The sequence below is a fragment of the Myxocyprinus asiaticus genome, chromosome 33 (genome assembly GCF_019703515.2).
Source record: "Myxocyprinus asiaticus isolate MX2 ecotype Aquarium Trade chromosome 33, UBuf_Myxa_2, whole genome shotgun sequence".
In the NCBI taxonomy this organism is placed as follows: Eukaryota; Metazoa; Chordata; class Actinopteri; order Cypriniformes; family Catostomidae; genus Myxocyprinus; species Myxocyprinus asiaticus.
In genome coordinates, this window is record NC_059376.1 from 4,865,948 (window position 1) to 4,879,425 (window position 13,478).

General features: G+C 41.5%; 1 protein-coding gene across 1 annotated transcript in view; it reads right to left on the reverse strand.

Moving 5' to 3' along the window:
• bsna (bassoon presynaptic cytomatrix protein a) overlaps nt 1-13,478 on the reverse strand; it is a 287,753-nt gene that overhangs the window by 6,538 nt on the left and 267,737 nt on the right. The window lies entirely within an intron of this gene.

Sequence of the window (13,478 nt, forward strand, 5' to 3'; positions counted from 1 at the left end):
AAGGAAAAATCTATAATAAAGTAACTTAAACAGCACTGCATTTATTTTGTTTGATTAAAATGAGGAAAAACTCATATGAACTCACAATTTTCATTATTTTCTTGAGAAAAATACTCATAGTTTCAAAGCAGCTTTATAGAAAATCATGCCTTAATGTCTTAAAGTCCCCAGAGAGAAGGCTAAAGTGACTGTAGCAAGGAAGAAAACTCCTTTCAATGTTATTAATTAGTGAAAAAAAAAAAAAAAAAAAAAAACTAGAGAGGAACCTGACCTCTGGTTTTACGATATATGTACATAATCCAATATTATTTAGCAGCTTGAGCAAAAACCAACCGGCACACATATTTGTTTTTACCCTCTTCCCCCGGTTTCACGTTGCATGTAAACTTTACCGGCATTATTACCGACTTGTACAAATGTTGTACTCATATCTGTTTACATTCCAATGACAAAACCAGAGAATAATAAGTCTCATGTAATCGTGGGTGTCTTACATTGTCAGGTTTTTGAATAAGCTTGTTTTTGTTACTATAGCATCTTGCTCCGTACCTCTGGGAAGCCATTTGCCATCAATCTTCTTGCCTAACCCCAAACTAACTTGATCATGGGCCAGCTGGCTTGAATGTTTACATTTTGCATTTGTGTTCGAGGCATTTCACACTTGAATGATTCCAGAGGTGTTCACTTCTGAATGAGTTGCGAGTCGGATGTATGGAAAGTGAACATTTTAAATTTTTAAATTACAATTTTGAGGTATCTTTGGATGTACAGCACAATTAAGTGTTCTTTATTCTTTACATTTAGTGTTGTAATGAGTCAGAGGTTGAGCAGAATAAGGATCCAAATGGAGTTCTGTAATAAAACAAAAATGCAAAAAGACTAGATAATACAAGAACAATAACTCCTATTACAGCCAACACTGGACAACACCAAATGCAAACAAGAGGACTCATATTCACAGAGACTAATAAGGATAACAAGACTTAAGGCCCCGACATACTTCTGTAGAATTTCTTCTCCTTTCTTCATTCAAGGGTAAAAAAGAAATTCGAAACAGCCTAGCAACGGTATAATGTTTTCGAACATTTAGACACCCGCCACACTGCTGTGGGGTGGCGTTTAGAGGTACATTTAAATATGAGGACGCTCAAGACGACATGTAAAACCTTAGAGGTGAACTTTTTTGATGTCAAATATGTTCTGCTTTCCCAGTTTATTGTTCATTGACAACTATAAGTAAGCCATCCCTTTGTTTACCTCCCTCAAAAGTATAAACACTGAGCCTCCCAGGCACAATCAAAACATTGATGTTTATATATTGAGCGGCCCGCTCAGCTCAGCTTTGCATCCCTTTCCAGCCCAGCATAGAGTGTGAGTTTGGGGCATAGCTACTTGAACTAGCTTTTCAGCCGGGAGAATATGAACAACCATGGCAGACTTGTACAGAGGAAAATAAATTTAGCTTTGTCTACACAGATGTTAAAGCAAAATTCGAATACTTGCTAAAAGACACAGAGACAGAGAACAGAGTAAAACAAGAGTGAACATTGGCCTCACATTTACAAGGTGGAGGACACACATTCATACACACACACCCCACCAATGATGAGATCGCTCTGGCAAACGGGTGCGCTAAAATGAGACTGCTGCGGAAGTCGCTAGGACACCTACGCCCCAATGTCAACAACAGCAATCTTGCCTAGGGCGCCAAAATGGTCAGAAACAGCGGTGTCGTTATGCTCACTAGTTACCAGAACCATCCTACCTCATGTGCTAGATCCCGCTCCATGCACACCCAGCTGTCGTTCAATCCGCAATGTTATCGGACGACTGGATTCCTCTGCCAAGCTTTCTGCCTGGTGTGTTAATGTAATAGTGTTCATTACGGCGTTAAATATTTATCACCTTTTATTTAGAGTGTCCTATTTGTTCATAGGGAATCAGAGAATGCGAAAGGGCATTACGAGTCTGTGGGGTGTTGCCAAAGGTTGTTGAAAACATTACATTTTTTTATTCCCTTTTCTCCCAATCTGGAATGCCCAATTCCCACTACTTAGTAGGTCCTCGTGGTGGTGTGGTTACTCGCCTCAATCCAGGTGGTGGAGGACAAGTCTCAAATGCCTCCGCTTCTGAGACATCAATCCGCGCATCTCATCACGTGGCTTATCATGCATGACACCGCGGAGACTTCGCATGCGGAGGCTCATGCTACTCTCCGCAATCCCCTCACAACTTACCATGTGCCCCATTGAGAGCAAGAACCACTAATCATGACCATGAGGAGGTTATCCCATGTGACTCTACCCTCCCTAGCAACCAGGTCAATTTGGTTGCTTAGGAGACCTGGATGGAGTTACTCAGCACACCCTGGATTCGAACTCGCAGCTCCAGGGGTGGTAGTCAGTGTCAATACCCACTGAGCTACCCAGGCCCCCTGAAAACATACTTTATTTTTGTAATTCCGTTTGGTGCCACTAGCAGTTTACATTTTGAATTCATGTAGTTACTGAGCTAGCAACACGCTATACACGGCCATAACATGCGCCGATTACACTCTGTTATTGTAATTTTTGATGACACAACTGCAAAGTGGGTGTATAAAAGAGCGTTAATGGGGAAAAACAGACAAAATAATTATGATAAGGGAGGCATATCTTACTTTGGGCAGATGTGTGAATGACTTTCGCTGTAGATGGCACATTGAATAGATTTGATTCCCTTTGTAGACTAATTAAACAAAACAAAACAAAAATGGCATGTTCTTGTAAAATGTCTCTACGTAAACAATCGTACGGATGTCAGTAAATCTGCACCAGCTCGCTAATAACTCTACATGCCAATGTGTTCGTGTTGACTGATTTTGACTGACTGAAGAACGTAAACATAATTATGCCTAGTGGACACTACATGACTCAAACTTGTCTCCTTTGATGTTCTGAGTCGGCAACTGGTTTGCGACGAGAAGATGAGAAGTACATTTACACTGGCACATGGTGAGTGAAGGTGAGCGAGCATTTTCAATTCATTCCTATGAAGTCGATCGCTCTCGAGATGGATTGTGGGATTGACAGCGGTGCGGAGAAAGCTTTGAGGGTGGTCGAGGGCATCGAAAAAGTTTAAATTCCTCTGCTTTATGCAAATGAGTGTGCAAATTCAGTGCTTTAATCACGTCATCCTGTATATTTCTAACTTCAGACGGACTTCAAATGATGATTGCATGCATTCATTGTGGCAATACTGAGTGTAATAAATCAACAATGTTTGTATATTGTGGGCATTCGAAAACTAAGCTGGCATCTTTCCAACTGTAATCACACATATATAAGATGATATTCTTGCTCATGTACTGAAAACAATGAGAAACAAAATGCACTGGCTTTGCATATAACAAACATGCCCCAAAGCGGTAGCGGTCTAGCGTGTTGAGCGGGGTTGAGCGTTTTTTTTCCGCAACAGTGGAAACGTATGGTCAAGCCCCATTGAAACGCTGTATACACATGCAACAACTTCCAGCGACAAAGCTACTAGAGCTGGCGACTTCCAGCAAATTGAGCGACCTCTGGCGACTAGATGTGGGTGTGGCGAGCAGTATAATAAAGTTGAGAAAAGTTTAACTTTATGCAAATGAGGAGCGACTTCCGGGAGCGACAGCCAATAGGAGTGAAGACTGTGTTTACTGGAGCTCACATCACCCTTTTGAGATAATAATGGAGTAGAGTTTTGTGTAACAATGTGTACCTGACATGACAAGTCATTTCATAATTACACATGCAATATGAAATTATATGGATAGAATAGGCTACATTTAATTTCTACAATAAAAAACTGTGGTTAAATCGTTAAAAACAAAATATAAAATAAAATATACATTTTCACAAACTATATATACAGTTAAGTGCAGAAGTTTGCATACCCCTTTTGTTTTAGGCCTGTAAGTTTTCACACCCCTTTCAGAATGTATACAAATATACATTCTGTGGTGGCGGTGGGCTAAAGCACATAACTGATAATCAGAACGTTGCTGGTTCAATCCCCACAGCCACCACCATTGTGTCCTTGAGCAAGGCACTTAACTCCGGGTTGCTCCAGGGGGATTGTCCCTGTAATAAGTGCACTGTAAGTCACTTTGGATAAAAGCATCTGCCAAATGCATAAATGTAAATGTAAAAGATAAAAGATTATATATTTTATGTAGTACTGCCCTTCAAAAGCTATATTACACAAAATTTACTGTAATTTACACAAATCATCCTGTTCAAAAGTTTGCATTCCCTTGGTTCTTGGTTCTTGTGTTGCCTTGTTGAGCATCAATTAATGTTTGCACCTTTTGTAATAGTTGTGTATGAGTCAATCAAATGTCCTACGTGTCAAAAGCTGGATGTCTATATCTGTTGGGAAAAACTCACACGTGCAGAAGATGCTGGAAAACCAAAGAATGTACAGTAGTTGGTGGATTTTTCTTAAGAAAATTGGCCAGCTTCAGTGCTCAGGACAAAGCAGGGACTCATAAACAATTATTACACAAATAGTCATTAATCATGGAAAAAAGCAACACACCATATTAAATGGTTTGCTCTCGTGCCTGGAGCTCTAAAGCTTGTGGGCAGTCTCATGAATGTGTACAGGAGATCATCAGTTGGTCAAGAGTTTCACTTAATAATACATCAGATTTCAGTTTGTTTCTCACCAAACCTTATCATTTTTCGTCAGAACAAGATATGAATCATGTTCAATAATTTATTAGACTTCTGAATTATACTTTTGTGTCCTTTTGAATCTTGAAGAGGTGGTCACCATAAACTGCCATTGTATTACATCACTGAGAACTAATTTGTTTCACAATTTCTCCCTTTGTGTTATGAAAAAGAAAGAAAGTCATATGGGGTTATAACAACACAAGAGTGAGTAAACAATGATTTAATTTTCATTTTTGGGTGAACTAATCCTTTAAGAACCAAGGGGATGTAAACTTTTGAACAGGATCATTTGTTTAAATTCTGTTACTATTTTGTGTTGTGGAATATAAAGTATCTGTTGTCAAATAGCTTCTTCAAGGCAGTACTAAATACATTTTTATGATCCCTCTTATTTTTTTAAAACGATAACACACAGGGTTTTAGGTGCACAACCAGTGCACAGAACTGCCCCACATAGTGCCGTTTTCAGCAAATTAACTAGACAATCATGTCCGTGTTAAATGGCCCTAATATTAGCGGTGGGCTTTTCCAGTGTTTTCGATGTAGCATTTGCTGTCAAATCGTGAGATGTAACTTCCCAGTGAGTGCCAATTACTGTGTTGACTCATTATTTTCCCAAACCAGTCGACAGATAGAGACTAAGAATGAAATCTCAGTATAGGCTATTATTTCTTTGGATAGAGATCATTTTAGATAATACTAAACTAAATTGAAAGGACAAACTGAAAATGAAGTAGAAATAAAAACTAAATACAAATTTGAAACAATAAGAACTATGGTTGTAATCACTAATGCAGCTTTCACTTTCTTTAGTCTATGTTTGAGTGGAGGGGAAAAATCAACAAATAATTAAACAGAATGCAATAAGAAGTGTGTTGAAGGACAGTTTTGTCTTCATACACCTAAAACATATGCTTTCATTCTGAAACCTCTTTGAAGTTTGTTCAGCAGGATACTAATAAAAAATATACACGACCAGTCAAAAGTTTTGAAATACTTTTTTCTTCACATTTTAGAATAATAGTAATAGGACGGATGCGACAGATGTGGGTGGAAGTATATTTGTGACTAAACAAAATCTAAAATAAATCCTTTTGCCTAGAATTTGCAGACATGTATGGAGTGGTGGTGGCGTAGTGGGCTAAATCACATAACTGGTAAACTGGTTGCTGGTTCAATCCCCACAGCCATCACCATTGTGTCCTTGAGCAAGGCACTTAACTCCAGGTTGCTCCAGGGGGATTGTCCCTGTAATAAGTGCACTGTAAATCGCTTTGGATAAAAGCGTGTGCCAGATGCATAAATGTAAATGTACTCTTGACATTTTCTCAACCAACTTCTTGAGGTATCACCCTGGGATGCTTTTTAAACAGTATTGAAGGAGTTCCCATCTATGTTGGGCACTTATTGGCTGCTTTTCTTTATTATTTGGTCCAAGTCAACAATTTCAATAACTTTTTTATTTTTTTTTATTAAATTTTAGTTTTATAATGAAATAAATTAATATGCTGGCACAATTATATTTTTGTCTACAAAACTAATTTCAAACATTTAAGCATACACCTTCAGATCAAAAGATTTTTAAGATCATGAAACATTTCAGTCAAGTGTTTCAAAACTTTTGACCGGTAGTGTATATACTGTATATATGAAATGCAACAGAGGTATTTTTGTTACATTTATATTGACAATTATTTTTTCTTAGTTGTGAATGTTAAAATAAGCTTAAAATATTGATGTTGAGTTTAAGGTTACAATTTTAATTCAGATTCATGAACAGATTCATTCAGACTCGACTCGGACTCTGCCTGTTATGAACTCGGCCTTGAGTCTGACTCGGCCCTTTTTGGACTTGGACTAGACTCAGATCTGATTGTTTAAAGACTTGGACTTGACTCAGACTCAACTAAGGTCCCAATACTAGCACTGACATGAATAGTATATTTTTCCATATCATAGTATATTTTTTTAATAACAAACATAAGAAAAAAGTACTTATATAGAATAGCCTGGACTTTGTGTGACCCAGGAGAGCGCATATGAGGTTAATAAAAGTGTTCATGCTGCAAGAAACACAAAGTGCACTCAGCTGTAGCAGAGACAATGGTACCATGATAAGAGAAAGCACTGGGAAACACAGCTAAGTTAAAGATTAACACAGCCAATGGTCAAAGTGACCGTATTATGTTCAGACTGTTATATTTTAGTTACTCAAAATGTATACTTTTATAATAAATGAATTTAAAAGGTTTTTTTTTTTTAAATGGACTAAAAGCTAGGTTTCCAACATTAAAAAGAAGTCAGAGGCTCTGTGAAATAATGGTGGCGGACAGTATCCATTGACTACAAAAAATAATAAAGGGGCGTAGACATGAGGTAATGCCAGATAACAAACTGCATAAAAGATGAGGGTCTGGACCAAGAGATTCAGATCTCGGCTGACATCTCAGGGTCTTTTGGTCTGCTCAATAAACTCTAACCTTTGACACCTGGAACTCCTGACTTTGAGAGTTTTCTTACTGAGAGGGAAGAAAAGTATTCCATGCTCCACAACATAAAATTGGTGACCACAAAGGGACTGGAACAGGGCCAAGAGAGTGGGGAGCCATTGCGGGTCTGCTGGCACAGACTACACAAACTCTCTGGTGCCAAAAATTGAGGTAAACATTTTGCTTAAAATAGTGTTTTTTGTGTAGTCTGCTCTAGGTTTGGCCCAGGTGTTGGTAAACTCCAAAAGGCCTCTCCAGTCTCGAACTTAATTAAATAACTAATTGGATAAAATGAGAGAACTGGGTTCCACGTTTCAAAAACTGTGCATGCAAATGCTGAAGTTGAAGCACGCAAAAACCTGCGGATACTGCACTCCTAGGTGGGGTTGTCTGAATAGGCAGATGTGTTTTGAAATTCTGCGGATACCGCTAGATGCAGTGACACCAGTAGGGATAAGGAGCCTGTATTAACAGTGGCCTTTGAACTGGCTGAGAAACAATGAGCCCACAATTTGACGGTTGGCATTGTTCTCAAAATAGCACTACATTTAGGGCTGAATTGGCAGACACGCAAGAGGCATGGTCGCCAAGAGGGGTGCTGTGATATTTAAGATATTTGATATTTAAATGTTTTTGTAAAATCTGTTGAATAAGTTTATGTATATATATATATACAGGTGCATCTCAATAAATTAGAATGTCGTGGAAAAGTTCATTTATTTCAGTAATTCAACTCAAATTGTGAAACTCGTGTATTAAATAAATTCAATGCACACAGAATGAAGTAGTTTAAGTCTTTGGTTCTTTTAATTGTGATGATTTTGGCTCACATTTAACAAAAACCCACCAATTCACTATCTCAAAAAATTAGAATATGGTGTCATGCCAATCAGCTAATCAACTTAAAACACCTGCAAAGGTTTCCTGAGCCTTCAAAATGGTCTCTCAGTTTGGTTCACTAGGCTACACAATCATGGGGAAGACTGCTGATCTGACAGTTGTCCAGAAGACAATTATTGACACCCTTCACAAGGAGGGTAAGCCACAAACATTCATTGCCAAAGAAGCTGGCTGTTCACAGAGTGCTGTATCCAAGCATGTTAACAGAAAGTTGAGTGGAAGGAAAAAGTGTGGAAGAAAAAGATGCACAACCAACTGAGAGAACCGCAGCCTTATGATTGTCAAGCAAAATCGATTCAAGAATTTGGGTGAACTTCACAAGGAATGGACTGAGGCTGGGGTCAAGGCATCAAGAGCCACCACACACAGACATGTCAAGGAATTTGGCTACAGTTGTCGTATTCCTCTTGTTAAGCCACTCCTGAACCACAGACAACGTCAGAGGCGTCTTACCTGGGCTAAGGAGAAGAAGAACTGGACTGTTGCCCAGTGGTCCAAAGTCCTCTTTTCAGATGAGAGCAAGTTTTGCATTTCATTTGGAAACCAAGGTCCTAGAGTCTGGAGGAAGGGTGGAGAAGCTCATAGCCCAAGTTGCTTGAAGTCCAGTGTTAAGTTTCCACAGTCTGTGATGATTTGGGGTGCAATGTCATCTGCTGGTGTTGGTCCATGAAAACCAAAAGTCACTGCACCCGTTTACCAAGAAATTTTGGAGCACTTCATGCTTCCTTCTGCTGACCAGCTTTTTAAAGATGCTGATTTCATTTTCCAGCAGGATTTGGCACCTGCCCACACTGCCAAAAGCACCAAAAGTTGGTTAAATGACCATGGTGTTGGTGTGCTTGACTGGCCAGCAAACTCACCAGACCTGAACCCCATAGAGAATCTATGGGGTATTGTCAAGAGGAAAATGAGAAACAAGAGACCAAAAAATGCAGATGAGCTGAAGGCCACTGTCAAAGAAACCTGGGCTTCCATACCACCTCAGCAGTGCCACAAACTGATCACCTCCATGCCACGCCGAATTGAGGCAGTAATTAAAGCAAAAGGAGCCCCTACCAAGTATTGAGTACATATACAGTAAATGAACATACTTTCCAGAAGGCCAACAATTCACTAAAAATGTTTTTTTTATTGGTCTTATGATGTATTCTAATTTTTTGAGATAGTGAATTGGTGGATTTTTGTTAAATGTGAGCCAAAATCATCACAATTAAAAGAACAAAAGACTTAAACTACTTCAGTCTGTGTCCACTGAATTTATTTAATACATGAGTTTCACAATTTGAGTTGAATTACTGAAATAAATGAACTTTTCCACGACATTCTAATTTATTGAGATGCACCTGTATATATATATAAAAAGCGCATGTCTTTTTCTCTCTCTCTCTCTTCCTCTATCATGCAGAGAGACTGAAGACTGCAAGGCTGATTGTGTGCTGTGGAGACCTGTAACTAAGCAGACAGAGAAAGCGAGAAGGGAGGGGCTGTGAGCAGAGAGAGAAACACAGAGAGACACAGAGAAGTCTTTTTTCTCTGCTTTCCTCCTAACTAAAATCTAATGTGGACTCAGGCCGTTGCCGAGTTTGAAAGATTACATTCGGCTAGACTAGTTGAAATGGAAGAAGAGATGGAATTAGAAAGAATATTAATGGAGACACAGGGGATTAGGAATCATTTCTGGAAGGAATTTGAATATGTAGATCATTTAGGCCAGATAAGGGAATTGACAGAACAAAAGAAAAAAAGAGTTTCTGAATAAATTGACTACAATCACAAATTTGAAGAAAATAGAACAGGAATGGCCATGTGTGGACTGGCAAGCTATAGTGAATAAACATTTGACCTTTGAGCCATTGGTACAATTAGATGGACTCTATATGCCGAGTCCTACTCAATTAGGGCAATTAGTATCATCAGCAGAAATACCCATTGGCCCAGTGTATGTGCTGTATGTCAAAAGGAATTCGAGGAGCCGATGGCCAAGGGGAACAGGAGGAGTGACAATCCTAAGAAATGGCTACCTTATGATAAGCTCAGACATACGACAAGTGCAGTGGAAAAGTAAGGTATTATTTAACGGAGAAAGTAGAGGAGAAATAACACCAATTTACACGACAAATGGGACTATAAGAAAGGTGGAGGTAGCAATTGTTTTGAGCAGAGACCCAGAATGGATGCGACAGCTGTGGGTGGAAGTATATGGGTGTTAAAATAAAAACAAGTAACAGATTTAGCAATCAACCACTATAAATAATAAGTGATTTTTATAGAAATAGAAGAGGAAAAGGGAGAAAGAGAGGAAAGCGAAGAAAGGGAATTTTAAACAAAGAAGAAAGGGAAGCCCTTATTGACTTCCTTGAACCTTTTCATTTAGAATATTGTGATAGAAGTGAATTAAATGTTTCTGTAGTTTTATGGGGAGGGTGTCAAGTAGAATTAACCCCATCTCTCACATTTATGCATTGGACAGGAGGAATAGCTGCCACAGGCTGCTGGTTTGTTGAGGATGAGTGTGGCAGTGGGGCGTGGTCAAGCATCTCTCCGGAGAGAGAGAAAGTGGTAAAGGCGCTTACACCTGAGTTAAATTATGTCTAACACCTGTCTCTAATTTCAGTGAGCACGGGGAGAGTGGCATAAATAGAGCCACACCGCAGGTAGACGGGAGAGAGAGCCTGGGCACGGATTGTGAAGCCAAGAGTTATTATTGCAAAGTTGAGAGTTTATTTTGTGAACTAGTTTGTGGATTTTTTTAGACTGAGTTATTGAACAACATAAAAGCCCTGAGAGTGTGTATTTGCTGCAGAGAGGAAATTAAAATGCTTACCTGAACCAGGAAATCTGCTTCTCGCCTCCTCCTTCCACTGAGAAGTGTTACACTGGTACCGAAACCCGGGAAAAAGGTTTGAAGATGGACGGAAGTCACCCCGTAGAGTCCTCCCAGTTGGCTGAGATCCTCCAAGCCCTTGCTGGCTTACATCGGAGCCACCAGCAATCCCTGCTTGAGCTCCAGCAAGATCAAGACCACCGGTTTGTGGAGCTCATGCGCGCACAAGCAGAGGACCGACAGGCGATCCGGAGCCTTCTCAGCCATGAGGCATCCCCAGCTGCGACCCCGGACACCCACACGCTGTTACCCCTGCCTGCGTTACAAAAGATGGGTGCGGCGGATGACCCAGAGGTGTTCCTGGATCTCTTCGAGCGCACCGCCGAGATCTGGGGCTGGCCGCTCGGCCAGTGGGCGGCACGACTCATACCGCTACTGTCCAGGGAAGCCCAACTCGTGGCTCAACAACTACCAGCGACAAGCCTCCTGGTTTACGGAGACTTAAGGAAAGCCATCCTGCAACGGGTTGGTCGAAGTCCAGAAGAAAGTCGTCAACTCTTCTGGAGCCTGAAGCTGGAGAGCTCCGACCGCCCGTTTGCCTTCGCCATACCCCTATTTTGCGATTATAAATGAGCGGTTGTATAGAGTGACACAGGACACTCAAACTAAAGAGGATACAACCCAACTTTTGATTCCAAGGAGCCGTCGGGAAATGGTATTCCATGTGGCTCATTATAATCCCATGGCGGGTCACTTAGGAGAAAGGAAAACACTGAACCGTCTAATAGCCCGTTTCTATTGGCCGGGCATTGGCGGCGATGTCCGCAGGTGGTGTGCAGCATGCCGCGAATGCCAACTGGTTAACCCACCGGCCACCCCAAAAGCGCCATTGCACCCTCTCCCTTTGATCGAGGTCCCCTTTGAGAGAATTGGAATGGACCTTGTCGGGCCATTAGAACAGTCAGCATGCGGACATCGCTTTGTATTGGTCCTGGTGGACTATGCAACACGATATCCAGAAGCAGTGCCTCTTCGCAACATCTCAGCACGCTGTGTTGCGGAGGCACTCTTCAAAATAATCTCCCGGGTGGGGATTCCGAAAGAAATCCTCACCGATCAGGGCACAACGTTTATGTCACGGACACTACGCAAACTGTACGAGTTGTTAAATATTAAATTGATTCGTGCCAGCGTATACCATCCTCAAACGGATGGCCTAGTGGAACGATTTAATAAAACCCTCAAAAACATGATTCGTAAGTTCGTGCATGACGATGCTAGAAATTGGGATAAATGGTTCGACCCCCTGTTATTTGCAGTACGAGAGGTCCCGCAAGCCTCCACTGGCTTCACCCCATTCGAGCTGCTGTATGGGCGACGCCCACGCGGCGTGCTTGATGTATTGCGAGAGGCCTGGGAGGAGGGACCTTCAAACAGCAAAAATGAAATTCAATACGTTCTTGATCTTAGAGCAAAACTTCACACTTTGGGACAGCTAACACAGGAGAATTTGCTCCAAGCTCAAGAACGACAGCGCCGACTGTATGACAGGGGAACTCAGCTAAGGGAATTTGCACCGGGAGATAAAGTGCTTGTATTGCTTCCCACATCGAGCTCTAAATTACTCGCCAAGTGGCAAGGACCCTTTGAGGTGACACGATGAGTGGGAGATCTCGATTATGAGGTTAAACGAACCGATAGAGGGGGCGCACGTCAAATATACCACTTCAATCTCCTGAAATTGTGGAGGGAGGCAGTTCCTGTGACGTTGGCTACGGTAGTTCCCAAGAAGGCGGAGCTTGGACCGGAGGTGAGTTCAAAACATAAACAGTTCACCCCGGTCACTTGCGGCGACCACCTCTCACCGAGTCAACTCGCGGAGGTTGCTAGGTTGCAACAGGAGTTTGCGGATGTGTTCTCCCCTCTACCAGGACGTACAAACCTCATCCACCACCACATCGAGACTGAGCCGGGGGTCGTGGTACGTAGCCGCCCCTATCAATTACCCGAACACAAGAAGAAAATCGTTCGGGAAGAATTGGATGCAATGCTCGATATGGGGGTAATAGAAGAATCCCACAGCGATTGGTCCAGCCCTGTTGTTCTAGTACCTAAGAGCGATGGGTCTGTGCGATTCTGTGTGGATTATAGAAAGTCAACGCGGTGTCTAAATTTGATGCATATCCAATGCCTCGTGTTGATGAGTTGCTCGATCAGTTGGGCACTGCTCGATTTTATTCGACATTGGATTTGACGAAGGGTTATTGGCAGATCCCCTTGACACCAATTTCCCGTGAGAAAACCGCCTTCTCCACACCGTTTGGATTACACCAGTTTGTGACACTTCCGTTCGGTTTGTTTGGAGCCCCGGCTACGTTTCAGCGTCTCATGAACCGAATCCTCAGACAGCATTCAGCTTACACCTATTTAGATGACATCATCATGTATAGCAATGATTGGCAGCGGCACATGCAACATCTGAGGGCGGTTCTGAGATCGCTGCGCTGAGCGGGACTCACAGCGAACCCAAAGAAGTGCGCGATTGGGCAGGTGGAGGTACGGTATCTG